The 19,057-nt window shown below is 33.5% G+C and overlaps 1 protein-coding gene across 1 annotated transcript in view; it reads left to right on the forward strand.

The window, feature by feature from the left end:
- Positions 1-9,353: 9,353 nt before the first annotated feature.
- Positions 9,354-19,057, forward strand: part of LOC108364542 (mucin-5AC) — a 52,633-nt gene continuing 42,929 nt past the window's right edge. Inside the window, exon 1 of the mRNA XM_017618262.1 lies at positions 9,354-9,450. The gene's annotated coding sequence lies outside the window, so the exon portion shown is untranslated. The remainder of the gene's footprint in view (positions 9,451-19,057) is intronic.

Raw genomic sequence — 19,057 nt, forward strand, 5'->3', positions numbered from 1 at the left:
CTGCGATATTTTTATATTTCATATAATTGAGTTAAACCTTTCAAACAGGTGGCAGCCCTCTTTGAAAGTATTTTCAAGCTTAATCATTGTTAACTCTCCCTCGCCGGACACCGCGATACATATTTTAATTAACTGATGAATTAAATGGAATATTAATTAATTAATAATAATAACATGTGGCAACCCCGCTAAATACAGTTCAAAAAATTTTCAAACCCCCTTAGATTGATACCCATATTTTAATTATTCATTTAGCTTATAAAATAATTTAAATTTAACTTTTTAAACGTGTGGCAACCCTCTTCCAAGACCTCAATAATATTCTCACCGTTCAAACGTAAAGATTTCTTATTACTCCTTCGTTAGACATCCATATTTTGATACTTCGTATAACTTGTGTATAAGTAAACTAAATTCGACATGTGGCAACCCTCTTCAAAAGTTCGTTTGGCACCCATATGGTGATACATATTTTTCTTCCCTAATATGATTTTTTAAAAAGGAGGCAATACCTCTTATAGTTCAGCTAAAGAACAAAGCTTTTTCAAAACCATTTCGATTGATACCCTGTTTCAATAATTGATTTATTTTTTTTTAATAATTTGAATATAATTTTTTTAAATGTGGCAACTCTTTTCAAAAAAGTAAAACCTCGTTGCACATCTACAGTCCAAGGCTCTTAGTTTGACGCCTATTTTTGGAAAATCGATCGAACGGTGTGGATTTGATGGCATTGATTATTATTGATAATTTGAATTTAATTTGACATCTCATTTTTGAAAATCGGGCGAACGGTACAGATCTTTTATCCTGCACAAAAAATCCCTTCGCGTATTATATATATAGATATTAAAATCCTCAGCAAGAGCAACAGTAGTGGAAATACACTGGTAGCTAAGAGAAGAAAAAGCTGGAGGTAGAAGCAGGGCATTGAGTTAAGACTGCCGACTATGCTATAGCGAACGGATACGAATGGACCAGACATTGATAGGACAAGTACACAACATACGTTTGCTTCAAGTTTAAGCAACTTGTGACAAATTTCATGAGGACTTGAACAAGCTTAGTGCTCTAACAAACTATATACTTGACGTTAGAAACTGCAGGGATGGTAATAATCCTCGTAAAATAAGAAAAAAAGGCTTAAATGTTGTTTATACCTTCACAAGAACCGAATTAACAAAAAACTGATTTGACTGAATGCATATTTCTTTTAGGCGTTTATAAAAAAAAATCTGCTGTTCGACATTTGTGTAGTTATTAATTTGCGCGGTCGATCCAAATGGAAGCGAAAAATATATAATTACAACTTAATACAAAAAAATATAAAGGTCAGAAAAGGCTTTTTCTAATTTAGATGTTTCCCGGAACAGGAATCGATCCCAGTTCAATTTTTTCTGAGTGGCTCAAACAACTCAAATAAATCCCATAGACTTTTGGAATGGTTACCAATCCTGATCTTTGACAACTGCCTATTCAGAAAAAATGCACTTGTGACAGCTTTGTAAATTTACAGCTATGTACGCAATAATATGGAAATCGAAATTTTGTTTTGACCGCTCCTACCAAACGAAACAAGGCGTAGTTATTTTCACAATGCATAAAAAGAGGTGTTGAAGGTGACCACTTCAATTCATCATACCTGCATTATAATATAAACGATATAAATCGGTAATTACCAATTGCACGCATTTTCAATTTAAAAGAAACATGATACACAAAACCTATACAAATTTATAATTAAATACAACAACTTTTTTGTATAATTGATTGCCTAATCGTTTGAATAACAAATACCTCAACCGTCAACACTTACAGCCTGTTGGTGATTGATATCTTTGGCATGTGCCAACGTAAGCCAAACGTAAATACATATTAGGAAGATTTGCTCTTCAACCAGTTTTGCCGGCACAAACAACTGCAATAACAAATTATTTAAGTAAAACAAAAACTTGTGGCTAAAAGCAGAAACAAAGGTAATATGTATTTTTTAATTATCAAAAAACAATTTGCTGCATTAATAGTGTTGCAATAGCACTAAAAAATATTGATTTGTTTTCTTACTGAAATAGAAGACTTTAATTTACTACCTCCTTTGATTCATTGATATGAGAAATAAAATCGAAATCACTCAGATTCATCAGAAATGAAATAAATCGCTTGCACCATAATCTCATTTATAGATAGATATGCCAGAACACGAGACGGTGCGAGCTGAAAGGTATTTTGTATCTCTAAAAGCAGTCCGTAATCCAGTATTCCCAAGACATCCCCGGCTTCCCGGCTGTGTCGTATAAAAAGGGCTTTGGTAGTGGAATTTCTCATATCTAAGGATTTGACCAATGAAGCTTTGAAGTAAGTTGACTTTTGTCTAGCCACGGCTGGACAGTCATAAGGAATGTGTTCGGAAGTTTCCTCGTCCTCTAGGCAGAGTCGGCAATCCGACTCTCTTGTAACACCTAACTATTTGGTGCATATGAACACGTGGTTGGTCGTGCCCAGTTAGATATGCGGAGAGTAGCCTGATGTCATTTCGGTTTCATTAAATAACACCCAAGCTACTAAAAGAGTAGCCAAGGAACTCGGACTGTATATGGCCCCGACCGTCTCACAGTGCTTACTGCGTTTATAGTGTACACACTGAGCAATTATAGTATCGAAGAGGATCAAATAAGTCCCCATAATAGTTCCAGTCCTAAAAAGGCAGTTAAGGATCCTTCTTGAGTCAACTCGCCAGCAACATCACTGCATTCGATCCCACAGTGGCCCGTTACCGTACTTTTTTTACCAAAATTTTATAACATTTTAAGGCCGTCTTTAACAAGTTTGGATTTCAGCTACCTGTGTGAACGGGCCCGGATGGCTGCGCGGCTGTCTGAACAAAATGAACTAGCAGAGCACCCGTCAAACCCTTTTCAAAGCATTGTGGGCACTTAACACAATTTTGGTAAATCTACCACACTTTGGGTAATTCTTCACTTCTATCACGACTACCATATATTTAAAAAAAAAACTACGACAATTCTACTGAAATATTTTCCTGGCACTGGCACAACAGAATCGTTTCCTCCTCATCTTCATCTTGACAGCTTCTACAGAAGTCAGGTGATCGTAGCCCTAGTCGATAGGCATGCCTGCTAGGGTGATTGACTTGGTTTTCCCAAAACGGTTTCCGCCAACTTTTTTTTGGATGTCTATAGGTGGTTTTTTTGAAATCTTAATTTTTCGAATATCAACTAAACCGGATTTGTTTATCTAACAAAAAGATTTTTTTCATTTCAAACAAATTTTGACCTCGGAATAAAAGTTTTGAGCTTTTCGAAGGTTGCAAGACTTTCTTCAGTTTAAGAGAAATCCCTAAATAGTTTTAAAATTATATTCTAGGTTATTTGAGGATGAACAGGATCTTAACAGGACAACAGGATCATATTTAATACCAATAAATGAATGTTTGGCGCTTAAACATTTGCTATGTTTTTAGCTGAACTTATCCTCCGATCCGGGTTCTACTTCTTGATTTTGTGAAAAAAATGGAAAGAAGTACACTTGGGAGTTTGCCATTATCTGCTGAGGGGCGACCTCTTTTTGATGTTTCATAAAAAAAATTACTGTATCTTTGATTGACTTAGCGCTTTTTACCAAAAAAATGAATTAAGTTTAAAAAAATATAATACAAATGAACTGAAAAGCCAAAAATAAAATTTTCAAACTTAAGTATCAAATCAAGAATTATCAAATTATTTTTTAATTTTTACTTTTCATTTTATTTGTATTAAATTTTTTTAAACTTGGTTATTTNAAATGAACTGAAAAGCCAAAAATAAAATTTTCAAACTTAAGTATCAAATCAAGAATTATCAAATTATTTTCTTATTTTTTACTTTTCATTTTATTTGTATTAAATTTTTTTAAACTTGGTTATTTTTTTTTTTGGTAATAAGCTTTAAGTCAATCAAAGGTAAAGTAATTTTTTTTACGAAAGTAAAATTGAATTTTTAGCGCAAATAATGAATTTTGAATTCTTTTCCTAGGTATATGAGAAGTTGGTAAAAAAAATCAATTGATTAAAAAAATCCATTTACAAACTGCCCACTATATTTTGTTGTCCAATAAGTACTCCAACTGCTGAAAAAAATCATAAGATTCAAATGAATGATTGCTGAAATATTTCAAAAAGTGTAAAAGCCTGCATAAAAATTTTGTTTGCAAATAACTCGTCAAAAAAAAATAAAATTAATATTAACTTTCAAAATCGGGCAATGAAATGTATTAAGTTGAGAAGTCAGCCTTGGGTGGCACACTTGAGAAAACTTGACTCATAAAATTTGTTCATTTTATAAAAACCAACACCTTCAAATCCCTTAGTTTTTATTTTTATTTTTTGAGGAAGTACAATTGCCTCAAATAGTTTAGGTATGTGCATATGTAGGTGTATTTGAATGCAATTTAAGGTTATTTCATAATGCGTAATTACAGCAATGTCAATTACTAACAGCTAACCGATAGGTGCTCTTGCTGCCATAACCAAAACAACTTAACAACAATAATTTAAGCCTCTTCGCATCACCTGCACAAATCACTTTGGTATTTACTGCAATTTCATAATATCGCAACATACCACCAAACGAACTAAAGCCTTAAATTGGCTGAATTTTTTTCGCTCAAATGCACCTTAATAGTATTAAGAAAATCCATAAACAACTCGGGCAGGTGTGTGGTGCGCTAGAAAATCCCAGTAATTGTCTGTACATGTTTCCATACACACATTCAGTTGTTTTTGTGCATGTGTAACGAAGAAACTGTGCATGTTGTTGCAACATAAAATAGTGCAGCGCTTGATTGACAAAAAATTTGGAGCAATCTCAAACGAAAACACTAAGAAAATAAAATTTTGGAAAATAGCTTACCGTAAATTAGCGAATATTATGTCGAATATTTATGTAACGAATAATGCAATCAACTAATATGCAGCTTAAAAAAGCCAACTTATTTTTTTTCTAAAACATATACGGCAGTTTGGGATATTCATGTTATTTTATGCAGTGAAGAAATATGCCTTTTATTTGAAAATTAGTTCACTCTGTGGTTCATCTGTTCTTTGCTTTTTTTGCGTAGACAAAAGCAGGTTCGTTGCTTAAGTCTTTTGTATCAACGCGCCATTTGTACAATGTGCGGCATGAAGCGCATGTGGTAAAATTTTGAATACCATCAACCACAATGTATCCTCAATTGTCCAAGCTATGATTAGCCATCAGGTAAATTACGTTCAAACAATGAGTATGCATTGAACAAAGCCTGGAATTTTAATGGTAGTTTTCGGTTGAATTACGCTTGCCTTATGTAAAATATCAAAAAAAAAACGCTAACCCACAAATTAGGTTATGCTCGAATTAGTAATAAATTTTAGGCATTTCTGAAATCGATGTGGTTTGGAAGATATTTTTAAAGAACTCTAATAGGTTAACTTAGGTTAGGTTACGCGGAAGGTTACACAAAGGCCCATTTCGATGTCAAAATGGGTTTCCCAATGCCTATCCATGTCTTTAAATCTCACTGTTTCTATACCGAGTCCTAGAAGACCCTCGAAAAGAGTTTTCCTTAAACTGTCTAGGCACTCGTTGGAGCCCAGAAATTTAGGTGTTTTCTTCGGATTTCGGTATTCTATCTCCTATTCGTCTCTATTGCTTTTCCAGAAATCGTTTTAAGGGCTCCAAATCTGGTGGCCATGTGGCCAATGACCCCGTGTCCCATTAGCATTTCTCATATTTCTGGATTATCTGGTTACCTTCTCAATTTGTGAAAAGAGGAATCGGAGGGAATTTATAACGATTCGGACAGCTTCCCTTAGTCCTATCTTAGCTCATATCCGCGTTCTCATTTCCCGGAAAACCACAGCGACCTGAGATCCAATATAGATTGATTATATGTTGTTTAAGAGCCTTTAGGAATTTCGAATTCTTTACCGCATAACGAGTTAGTTTTTGCTGGCAGCTTAACTGTAAACAACGATTGCAGGTTTAGATGGAGCCAGGTGGATCATGCTTACTAGATTTGCCGCCATATAAATTGACTATATCTTAGTCTGAGAAACTCTGAAGTGATATGGGCGTAAATATATAAGACTCCCTAAGAAATAATGAGAGAAGACGCCAGATACTGTTACAATATCCATTTTGTAGCCATCCGGGAAAATGATAAGTTCATCATCATTTAGAACGATATTTAACTGCCAGTCCCTTCTGTCAGGAAAATGGATTCCAGAGCTATTGGACTCCCCCCAGTTTTTTCCAATAGCAGTATAACAGAAGTAGAGAGCATTAAGCGTCTTTCTTCTGTGCTCATCTCCTTTTACAGGAGAGTTTAGAGTCGAAAATAATTCCAAAAACGTTACCTTTTTTGACAAATTTAAGATTTGCGCCATTGAGTGGCGGGTTTTGATATTCGTCTACCTTATATAGCGTGGTGCAGAGAACGAGTTGGGTGTTGGGAGCTCTTAAGCCCGCGACCGTTCCTTTATGCTCACACTGCCAGGTCGATAAGAGAGCATTGTAGAATCTTTCTTACGATCGAGATGAAATTACCTATGACCAGAATGACTAAGTCATATGCATATCCAAGAGAGCTTTCGACATACAAAGCAGTAATTCGATTAACAGGAGAGAAACCCCCTTTGAGGGTTGCTGCGTGCGGCTTTTTTTCTTACCACTGCGGTTCCCAAGGGTGCACTGATTCTTCATATACGCAACTTATGGTCGATCCAGAGTATGATCAGTGGATCCAGTCCTAACGCAGCCATGAGAGAGTTTATGAATGCCAAATGAATATAGCTTAAACTGCCTTCCACGTCCAAAAAGGCTTTCAGCGGATATTTCTTGTGGCATTGCGCTAGCTCTATACTCCCAACAAGCGTAGGGTGATCTGGAGACTCAGAAGTCTCTCCATTATCTGCAGCATAAATTATGAGATACTGATGGTCCATCCATCCTCCCTGGTTTAGAAATAAAGACCACTCTTATCTCCCTCGATGGCTTCGGTATAGTGTACAGGCTAGTACATAGTCGTCTGCCAGAAATTTATTTTGGCGATTATTCGTTGTAGCATGGCTGGTGTGAGTCCATTCGGTGACGAAGATTTTTAGGGTTGAAAGGATCTGATAGCGTCAGTGACGATTTTTTTTTACTAGACTGAATTGCCTATAAATTTTATGGGTTGCTGTTACGAGACATACTGTATTCCCTGCATTGCCATACGAAGTGGACGTCCATTATGTTTTCTGGAATTTCTAGACGGTTTTCGGTGTGCCATCCCTTTTTCAGAATACCGGGAAGAGCCGGATTCTTCAAATGCATATTCTCATTTGCTTGGCCTCAGTGGTAGTTTCGAGGTCACTTTTATCTCTTTCTTAAACGTGTTGATACTGCCACGGCATTCGTTCCAGTCCNCACTTTTATCTCTTTCTTAAACGTGTTGAAACTGCCACGGCATTCGTTCCAGTCCCCCGCTTTGGTAAAATTAGTACTACTGTCCTACTGTCCTAAGTTTCCCTAGCTTCATGGTCCAACATTTGGCGTGTCGATTTGAGGGTTTCCCCTCAAGACAGCTTGCCATATTTCCCTCCTTGAGAGAAACCATTAGATATAAAACCGCTGCTTCCAATATGGGTCAGACGCAGACCAGGGAGCTACTCCGTTGTTATATCTACTATTATCTTCAAACTCTTTCAATTAAAAGTCGCCGCAATTTTAATTTGATTCCTTTATATTCGTACATTGCGAATATTTACCAAGCTGTTTAATTAAAACTGTCTCCATTTGCTGAGTTTTGTGATCGACTGACTTGTGCGATAAACTGTACTCTTCCTGCTCAATGAATAAATACACAACAATTTTCATTAAAATTTTGGCTCAACTACTTCACTCATCAACTCACTCACGAGGTTTTTTTGGTTCAACTTTATTACAAGACTGCACAAACCACTTTACTATGCTCATATCTCAGCAACAAATGTTGCCGCCGCCAATATTGCGACACAAACTTGCAGCAACATTTGAGCGACAACAACCAGTTGCAGCCAAAATTGGTAGCAACACCATAGACGCCTGCGGTTAATACAGCAGCAGCAACACCAAAACAAACATTGCAAACAACCGGCTTGGCAGTCAAGCGGCAAAGCAGCCAAACGACCATCGAACCGCTTCGCTGCCACCAGCCACCAGCCATGGAGTCAGTCAACCAACAAGCCAACTGGGTAAGTAAACATCTGCAGCAGCTCTACCAGCTACCAACAGCGCGCATAAGTTACTTACGTTGCGACGCACGGCTTTTCATTGCTTCAGTTTGTTAACGAAACGCAAACGATGCAGACGCGTCCCCACGGTAGCTGCGGCAAATTAGTAGATAACTAAAAAACAAATAAATAGTGCCTTACATTTTGTCCATATTTGTGATTGAATGGACTGGTTGGGAATTTGCATAAAAACTTGTAACTCGATTGGAAAACTGCTTTGTTAAACAATTCATGTGCCCCGCTCGGTGACAATCAACCGGACTGCAGCAAACTAGTAAAAGTGACTTCCTCGTGTGCCTTTCAATTAAACTGATTGCAACTTGCACTAAAACAATTACTTGTGAGTTAACGAAAAAAAAAATATAATAAAAATTGCTTTCGATTCTTCGCCAAACCAAAAGTCAGTGGTGTGTGTCCAAGTGGTTGCAAACGGATTAGAAATCTGCAACTGAGCCAGTATTTCACCAACACCGCCAGCCACCCACCGCAGTTGGCGCGCGCATGCTTGTTGGAAGCCATTGACGCCTGGCAATTATTTACAATAATTTTCGCCAAACGCAGTGAGTGCATAAAACGTGAAAAGCATTCAACGATTGCAACGCGGTGAAAATCGTTTTCGTTTTCCTGGCAAGGGGACGACGACGACTGACGCGTTCAGCTAGCGTTAAAAAGCATTTTATTTACAAAGAAAAAAAAAACCAAATTATTTGTACAAAAAGTGCTACCACCTTGCGTTTGATGGATTAATTAATAACAGTAGCAACAAAACAGTAGCTAAACTTAAACAAACGAACCGCAAATTAAAGCAAATTTAGTGCGAAAATTGGAGTAGAAGAACAACGTAAAAAGTTAGTGCGCGAAAAAGAAAGCAAAAGCGTTGCAGAAAAAATTTTAACAAACACAGCTTGCAAAAGTAGGTGAAACTCTGAAAGAAATTGCGAAAAATTTAAATTTTTTAGAAACGAAAAACAACCGTAGTTTCAGCCCGCGTGTGCATGTGTATAAATAACTTTAACGGGTGAAAATTAAAAAGATACTAGAAGAAATTGATTGCAATACTGCAAAAGTAGTGAAAAAATTTCGCCTAATTTAAAAGTAAGATTGAATAAATAAATCACGCAGCAATTTATTAAAAGAACTCAGTCATCGAACTCATAAGTTGGGTATGTATTTACTCATGTATACGAGTACGCTATGTGGATAATTATTCAACTAGATTAATTAAGTAGCAAAAATGGGTATGAACCATTTTAATCAGGAACTGTAACAGTTAGAACTTTTATTAAAAAATCGCTCTTTAACAATTATTTTTTGACTTTTATTTAATTACTCCTTAAATAACCGTTATCTTTTGACTTTTATTTTATAAATCCAAAATAACAATTATTTTTGATTTTTAAATTATATGTCTTACATAATAGTTATCGAAGACTTTTATTTATAAAAGTCTAAATAAAAATTAGTCACTGACCTTTATTTTTTAAATCATACTTACAAAAGTCATTTGTATAGTCGTCGTAAACTTTTGTTTCCCAACACCTTCTTAACTGCGAAAAATGTTAATGACTTTTATACGAATGATTTAAAAAGTAAAAGTAACTGACTATATTTATTGATGACTTTTATAAATAAAAGTCTTCAATACCTTTATCTAAGACATATAATATAAAAATTAAAAATAATTGTTATTTTGGATTTAGAATATAAAAATCAAAAATAATTCTTATTTTTTTTTTTAATTTTGCATAGAAAGTGCAAATAAAAATTTATTTTAAAATTTGAGTCTCGGTGAAAAAAAGAAATCGATCGGTATGTATCACTTAGTTGTAGAACATTTCCTTCATAGTGAAATTTTCCATGACAGTTTTCATCAATAACTGTTATGTTCGGTCCCTGATTTAAATTTTAGCAAATGGATTAACTGAAGTATTTTGAAGATGACATACACAAGTATTAGAAAGAATTTAAGAATTTAATTTATAAATTTCATTGTGACTAAGAAACTGCATTGAAAAAATTTTTAAGGTATTCACAGATTTAAAAAACAAGTATCCTTCATATCAAAAATCGGCATGCATTAGGGTGGACCTTAAAATATTAACATCATGCGGTAGCCCTTTTGGTTTGATCTTCGTACAAAATAAAAACATTCACGGAAATTATAAAACTTAAAAAGTGTTGGAAAAATTTAATTTCTTTTCTGAATCGCGAAAATTTTGCAAAATTTTGACTATGAGTTGTTATAACTCAGCGAGTTTATGAATTTATACGAATAATTTGCAATAATTTATCAGTTCACAAACCAAAATTTTGTCGAATTTTTGCTATCTTCTATTTATTTTCACAAAATGGACTCACAGTTTAGAAAAAAAGGAAAGCTTGATCTTTCGAAGGTTTGACATTGCCTGCCGAGGCACGACTGCTAGTAAAAGAACTTTGATCTAGGAATCGAATCCTGGTCCTACCGAGTGATAGTACTCACCTCTAACTATTCCGTTACGGCGCGCAGCGGTGCCAAATTGGAATTTACTGTTCCAGAGCCTTCAGTTTTCAATCGATTTGATTATTATTATTTTTGTCTTTAATTGAAACTTATAAAACTTAGAATATTCTTATGTGGCTTTAAATAAATGCTGCACGATAAAAATTAATTCAAAACCATTACAGGTTTCACAAAATGAAAATGTGCATACATAAGTAAATTTAAAAAATTTTGTTAAGAATTTTTAGTCAATTTTAAGGTATGCAGTTTTATAACCCTTTCCGGTTCAAATTTCAAGTGGCCATTTTTTTTGCTTCCGGTTCACGCCAACTGTCCCAAGCCCGAACCCAAAATTCGAAAAATATGATTTCCCTAGATTTGTATACGGGCTATCCGATGAGGCTATGAAAGCATGAAAAATGCTAGAACTCGTTTTCCAAAAAGGATGTGTATGGTGAGCGATTTGTAGAGCGTTTGAGCCTTTTAAAGAGATTGCTCCGTTTTTCTCTCCATCCCAAATTGACAACTGTTAGCAAAACTTTTTCAGTTTTTTTTCTACAGACTGATGTTTATTGTCGGTGGTACTCATACTGGTTCCTAAGCCAAGAATTTTATTTATTACTTTTTTTTTTTTTGAAGTTATAAATATGCAGCTGCCACCGATCGAAAAGAAATAAAGGCGTTGTAAACATATTTTAATTTATACCCAGCTTTTAATGGTTACTTTAACTGATTAAATAATTTAAGTTTACCTCTTTTAATAGGTGGCAACTGTCTTTAATATTCCAAATTTTCAAACTACCACTCATTCGGTTGACTCCCTTATTTTAATATTTCATACAACTTATGAATACTTTAATTAAATTCGACTTTTCAAACATGTGGCAACCCTGTTCAAAATATTTTAAACCACAGCATCTTTCGACTGGCAGCGATATCGTTATAGATATTTCTATCTTCTTACTGCCTTTATTTAAGTTCAACTGAATTTTTTAAACAGCCGCCAACGTATTATTAAGAAATATGTAAAGCCTTTTCAAAACCATTTCGATCGATACCCATATTGTAATAATTTGTTTGACTTTCATTACTTATCAGGTGGCAACCCTTTTCAAAAAAGGAAAACTCGAGCAAAACAGCTTTAAAATTTTGAATTTAAATATAAATACTCCCATAGTAAAAGTGAATACATATTTTATTCAAGTTAGACCTTAGTAATCGATACAACTAGAAGAGTTAGCGATAATCTCTGCAAACGTAACTCAATTGGTCGTGTGCACACACCCTAAGCAAATGCTTTTTCTTCAAATTTCATGGCTTTTACTCAATTTTTTCTACTAAATTTAAGAGAAAGGTATGAGAGGTACTGTTCTTGCGCATGCGTACGTTTGCAAAATCATGACGAAGTGATTTTGTATGAAAAATCATTTATGTGCATATATTTTAATCAAAGGATCATACATAAAAAATATCCCTTTTCTTATATTAAACGACAGGAAATAACTTGAATTTTTTATTAAAGGAAACAAAGACAAAATCATTTCATCAATTTCTTGCTCTAAAGAACTTCCTAAAATTAAAGTAATATCAGCAAGTCCTAATTTGTTCGAGTACTTGAAAGGCTCAAAATTCACGCAAAATAAGCCATTGTTTATCGTTATTTATACGACAGAAAAGAAAGTGTTCACTTACGAAGAGGAACCTGTTGATAAACTTGAGATTTTTTCTTTGAAACGATGCATATCTCTTTGAAAAAATGTCATTACTTCTCGTGCAATACGCAGTTTTTTGAAGCTCTAAAAAATACAACAACATTTAAGCAAGGCATTCATACTGAAACGTAAGATGAATTCTAGCACAAAATAAAATCTATGTGGTTATGGCAATTAATAAAATCTAAAAACAGACGGCAGCGTTGATCCGGATTAACTCCTGACTTAATCCGGATTAATTCCTGACTTAATCCGGAATAACTCTGACTTAATCCGGATCAACTCTGGAATTAACCGCAGTTGCTTTTATAGTTCAACAACACCACGCACACTGGCCCATGTATTTTACGTGCGAGATGCTTTAGCATACCCATCTGGCGCTTCTTTTAATATGGCGAAAAATTGCCGGTGTTTTTATGTCAGTACTTTATTTAGGCAAATGCCAGGCAACAGCAAAAGCATTCAAGCAAAATTCGGAACAACAAGTATGGAAAATTGTATTTAATTAGTAAGAAGTTTGGTTCCAGCTTTTACATCGACCACAAATAATTCAAAAATTTAGCGTTTAATGCATTCTAGAATGCCTTGTTCAAGTACTAAAATATATTACCAAGACCTTTTTAAATTATTATATTTTTTTTAATTTTTAATTTTTTTTATTTTTAGTAGCTTCAAAAAGCAATTTTGAACATTTATTTGTTTAAATTTTTTGCATAAACACTACTAAAAAATTATTCCATTTTTTAATGGCCACTAGCTCATTATTTTCAAGCACATACATATATATATGTATATAAGTAGCTATGATTAAATATGTGTTTGGTATTTAAAAAGCGAAAGCCAAAATCACTATGTCTAAAGGGGATTAAAGCAAGAAAGCCACAACCTTGTAATTGTGCAGTTTCAGGCATTTGCACTAAAGAAGATAAGCATGAATGCCAAGGTTTATTGTTGAACCCACTGAATGGCCAAAGAGGTTTTAATTCGGTATTTGCATATGTATTTATGTACATACAGTGTAACTTAGCGAGGAAATTTTAAAATATGCGTACTTTTTAAATGCTCAGCTACCGAAAATCGAATCGAATAAACCGAGTTCAAAACGGACGGCAGAAAGCATGAAAGATGTTTCTACAAGAAACCACGAATACCAATGTGAAAATTAAAACTGAAGCGCGACATTTCACTTGCATTGCCAATAAAATTTTGCAGATGAAAACAAGTGTTGTGCAAGTAAATAAATTTGAATAAAAGCGAAAACTGGGCAAGAATCCGGCACGTCTATTGGCATATTGCCATAGAAAAACACTCACCGTAACAACAACAACAATTAAACACAATGACACTTTTACCATTTCTTTACTTTCGCAATTTTCATTTGCATTATTAACTGCTTTCATTTTCAATTGATAATTTCATATAATTAAATATTTACCTAATAAATATGCTGTAAACAATTTCATTTCGTTTTATTGAACGCAACTTAAAAAGAAAATAAAAAAACACTAAAATGGGAATAAACATGCATACCTAAATATGTACATATGTACATATGTACATAAATATGTGAGTTATAAAAAATTTAATTCACGCAATCAAAGAAATCAGCATTATATACCGAATCGCACATTTATCGATAATAAAATTAAGAAAAAAGTTGAAGAGTAGTTGACGATCAAAGCGAAATAATTTCATAAGTATTTAGTTATGTATTTATTTATGTACTTGCAGCTACGTGTTTATGGCAGCGAAATGTCACTGGCACGCAGTTAATTGTATGTTTTCGTGGCTGTGTCGACTTTAATATATATGCATGTGTACATACATATATATATAATGGCTTAAATATGTATGTATAGGTAAGTAAACGTGTGCAAACATTAAAGTTAAATACTTTCTAATTACAACAAAAAATAGCGTCAATAACAATGAAATGGTCAAATGAAGTGCAGTCAATTGCGAAAAGTATGCATGCACACACATACATACATACATACATATGTAATTACATACATATATGTACGTATACACAATATGTACCGCCCAGACATTTTTTAACTAGTGAAATAACCAAAGAGAATTAAACGAAATATATATGTAAATACATTAGACTGTATCACCAACAAAAGTTGCGGTGTTTCTGCCGGGATTACAAAATATATTATATTTGAAGACGTCCACCAAAATATTTCGGAAAAATATTACGATTTTCATGAGCTGGACCGATTTGAAAATATCTCCAAAAGTGGAGTTTTATATGAATAAAAATAGTTTCTTAAAAAACGTTTTGAAAAAAGTCCCCTCAGATGACAAAATAGATTAAGCTTAAAAAATCTGCATAAAAATATTTAAAAATCTTTTCAACAGAATCGTAACAATGAGATTTTTGATGCAATTTTTTTTTTACTTTTTCAAAGACTTATTTACGAAATACTTGAATAACTGGGCCAAAACTATTCTTTGGGATCTCAGTAGAAGGTTATTTTCCCACTCTTTTTATTTCTGTGCAAAAAAAAATTTTTTTTTTTTTGTAAAATACCAAAACATCTTAATTAAACTTAGAATGGCGCTCGTTCATCCTACCTTTCTCTTTAATCTTTTGAAGCAAATAAATAAAAAGGGTAGGAAAATACCTTTCCAATGATACCTCAAAAGTCTAAATCGGAATAGTTTAGGTTTAGTTATTCAAGTTTTTCTTATACCAATCTTTGAAAAAAGTTATTATTACGATTCCGTTGAAAATCTTTGATTTTTTTTTTTTAATATTAATATGCGAATTTTTTAAGAAACTATTTATATTCTACAAAAAACTCCATTTTTGGAGGTATTTTCAAATCGATCCAGCTCACGCCCAACAACAAGAATCGTATTTTTCATTAATATGGTCACGCGATTTCTGTAGAGTTATGGATATTGAAAGCCGAGTAATATACATATTAGCTTTTAGCGTCTTTTTTCTTCGTGTAGTTGCCATACTCATATTATTTCCAAGAATAAAACTTCCTGCACATATTTCATTGACCGAAGACTATTTACATATGTCACGTCGTCCTCTTGCATTATACAGTTATTTAGATTCTTTATAGGACTATTGTTAAAAACAATGAAAACTTGTTCCCCAATATTGAGTAGAACTTTTCTTTAATATTTCCTGTGACTTATAATCAAAATAAATTATTACATATGACAGTACCAGTGTGAAAAATATTAACTAAATACTTGCAATATTTTTTTTCTGCTCCCTATTAGGGAGCTAAATATAGCCTGTTTATTGGCTTAGCCATATTGACAAACTGAAATGAAAAGCATTCAATATTTAAGCTGCATATTTTAAACTTTTCGTAATTAAGAATAAAACCTTTTCTGTAACATTCCCCAAATACATTCCGTGACTTATTTCCTTCGTAACTGCAAGCTAAGAGCTCATCACACATCTGTGCGCGGCATAACGCCGCTAATAAGTATACCATTTAGCGCATCTTTTTAGTGGCATATACATACATATGTACATACATGCGTACGTGTGCGCAGCAAACCATCTATTAATAAAAACTTCAATACTTATAAGTCAACAACAAACACTCCTCCAATCGCTTGCCGTTGTCAAAATAGCAGACGTGCCGACATGTTTTCAAATGAAAGTGAAAACTAGCCAAATGCTTACGAAAGCAAAAAAAAAAGAAAACAAAACACAGGTTATCTGAAGAGCAAACAATTTTTTTATGGCCTAAAAAAAGAGACAAAGAAACGTACATATGAATATGTAAGTATATCGAAAGTGAGTGCGTGAGCTTGCGCATTCCTTCAACTGCAGATTCATTTTCGTTTGTTTTTGATTGGAATTTTTAATGTTTTTTTTTTTGTTTTTCATAATTACTTTTACATGCCTACCTGACAACCACTTATTCACAGGTGTATTGGTTTGTTATGATTTTGCCTATTAGTGTACTTACCTAGTTTTTCGATTGCTTTGCATTTTATATTTTCTCATACATTTGCCATGCCACACCAACATCCGGCTGTTTAGAGATTTTTCCGTCCGCTCGTTTTTTGTTTTTAAGCTTTAATTGAAATAAAATTAACATTTTTTGCAGCGTCATTCCGTCGCATTTTATATAGTATTTCTTTTGTTTTTGTACAGCTCAAATATATGCGTCAGTTAGTAAGCGGCGCAATGGAGCAAACAAAAGACTTAAGGCGCATACGCGCTAATGGCTTTTGATTGAATGAGAAGGTTGCTGCCCAGACATTGAGTGGGTGTGCAGACGAAAAAATCAAACAGCCGCCGGAATACTAAGTAATTTATGTAATAAAAGAATCGTTAAGTCGCAAGGTGAAATAAAAAATGTGCGAAAATAAAAGAATTAGAATAGCGAGAAATAAATTATAAATAAAGTGTAGTACAGAATTGCTATTAAAGCTATAAAAACAATTATTTATAAAGGCAACGTGGGTAGGATTTTAAATGCACTATTTTAGCAGTATTTTCAAGAACATTTTTTAAGAATGGAATAAGTAATAAGTTAAGCTTAAGGTAAATCTGATTTTGCCCGGAAGTTGTGACTTCTTGTTAATCATTGGCACTATAACAACTTCAACGGTTCCAAGATCCTATTTCAATATAGCTCGCCAGTTGTTGGTTCTGATAAAATATTTTTTTTATTTTCACTTTTACTTCAACATAGATTGATAAAAGAAAAATACTGATAAAAATAAAATATTTCACACAAACAGGGTTGACATTTTTAAATTCCTGCCCGTATTTGGTTTGTAAGTCAAATATTTGTGGCATTGTGTTACAGTAGTCGAAAAAATTATAGCCGCACCAAATTTTGACAAGTTCTAAATTATTTAACAACATCCGTATCAATACAAGTTTAAAGGCAGTGTCACACGATTGGGTATTTGCCGAAATTTTATGCAAATCGTATCCGGATTGTATGTGTTCAAACATCTTTGAACATGTATGCATACATACATACATCTGCCAGAGTAATAAAACTGAACATAAAAAAATATACGTACAATAATACTTTTTGACACATAGAAAATACAGTCCACTTTCAAATAGAAGATAAGTAAAATATATAAACATGAGAAATGAATAAAAACCCATAAATTGTAACACATTTAACTGTCAATATTTTGTACACAACCGAAATAACATATCAATGCGTTGATCTCTTTTAATCTAATGTTCGCGCATACAAATGCATGCATTAGAAAATGCATTGATATTATTTGCATGTATACATATAGCCGACGCAAATGCAAGCATTAAAATTAAAATTATGATAAGACCAAAGCGTTGGTTTGTAAATAGTACATACCAAAACAACATGTACATACACACACACACACTCACATACATATGTATTTACAATTAGTTAAGGAAAATAGAATTAGAATTTGTATATAAAAGGAAAATATTTAATAAAGAGATGAGAATCGTAAAGACTCTCAATAACGCTCTACTTCTCCGCTTCTCTTTTTTCTTTTAATTTTATTTTGTATGCTTTACTTCCCCCCGCCAGCGGTAAGGGGTATAGCCAAGGTACATTGAACAGGTAGTATCAGTAGAGCAGCTGATTTGATTTATTTTAAAATTATTTGGTCTCGAAAATGTCAAATATTTTTAATTTTTTCTCACAAAAATTCTGAATTGTTAAAATCCATTTGCATGTGAAACCTTTTTCCATACAAAACAAGCGATTGAATAGCAGCTTTTGGAACGTTCGCCCAACTCAGCAGCACGACCGCTGATTACTGGGCCTTGCAAAGGATGGATCAATGCTTCGAGAAGCAAACAAATTTACTAGGAAAGAAAGTTGCATCAATTTTTATTTTTTCCAATTTCAATTTTTTATTTTTTATAATTTTTTGTATTTCACATGGCACGCTTTGATTTAGAAGAAAAAATTCAGAACAGTTTTTGACACTTTCGATACCAGAATCAACAACAAAATACACGCAAATGTTGTTTTTGCTCTACTGATACTACCTGTTTAATGTGCCTGGGGTATAGCATTTAACAATTTTTATTCTTATTTCTTTATTAAAGTTCTACTTCCCCCCACCAGCGGTAAGGCGTAAAACTTTTAATATTGAAAGTACTAACCTCTTATTTTATTAGACTCTACTTCCGCCCACCAGTGGTAAGGGGTAGAGAATTTTAACATAAGAGTATTTGTAGTGCAAGCATTGCTGAAAATTACTTGTTACCCCCCTGCCCGAGGTAAGGAACAAGTGACTCAGCTCTGCATCGAACAGTGTTAATACCCAAATATTTTTCTTTATCCCAATCACGAAAAATAATTTGTAGAAAATTGCTGTATTGTACCAATTTTTTGACTATTTAGTACCAACAGCCCAATATAAAAATGCACACATCTGTACAAATGTACCAATTGAGTGACACTGCCTTAACAATTTATGCAAGTAAAAAAAAAAATCAACAAATTTTCGTAAAAATTTCGAGTTTTTAATTAGATTGTGAGTATGTAGTTTTGTAGCCAATTGAATTTTAGTAGAATGAAGTAGAAGTGTCAAATTGCTAAATATAACGGTTGATTTCTA

Source organism: Rhagoletis zephyria, unplaced genomic scaffold, assembly GCF_001687245.7.
Source record: "Rhagoletis zephyria isolate East Lansing unplaced genomic scaffold, Rhagoletis_zephyria_1.1 Rzeph_scaffold_01588, whole genome shotgun sequence".
Lineage (NCBI taxonomy): Eukaryota > Metazoa > Arthropoda > Insecta > Diptera > Tephritidae > Rhagoletis > Rhagoletis zephyria.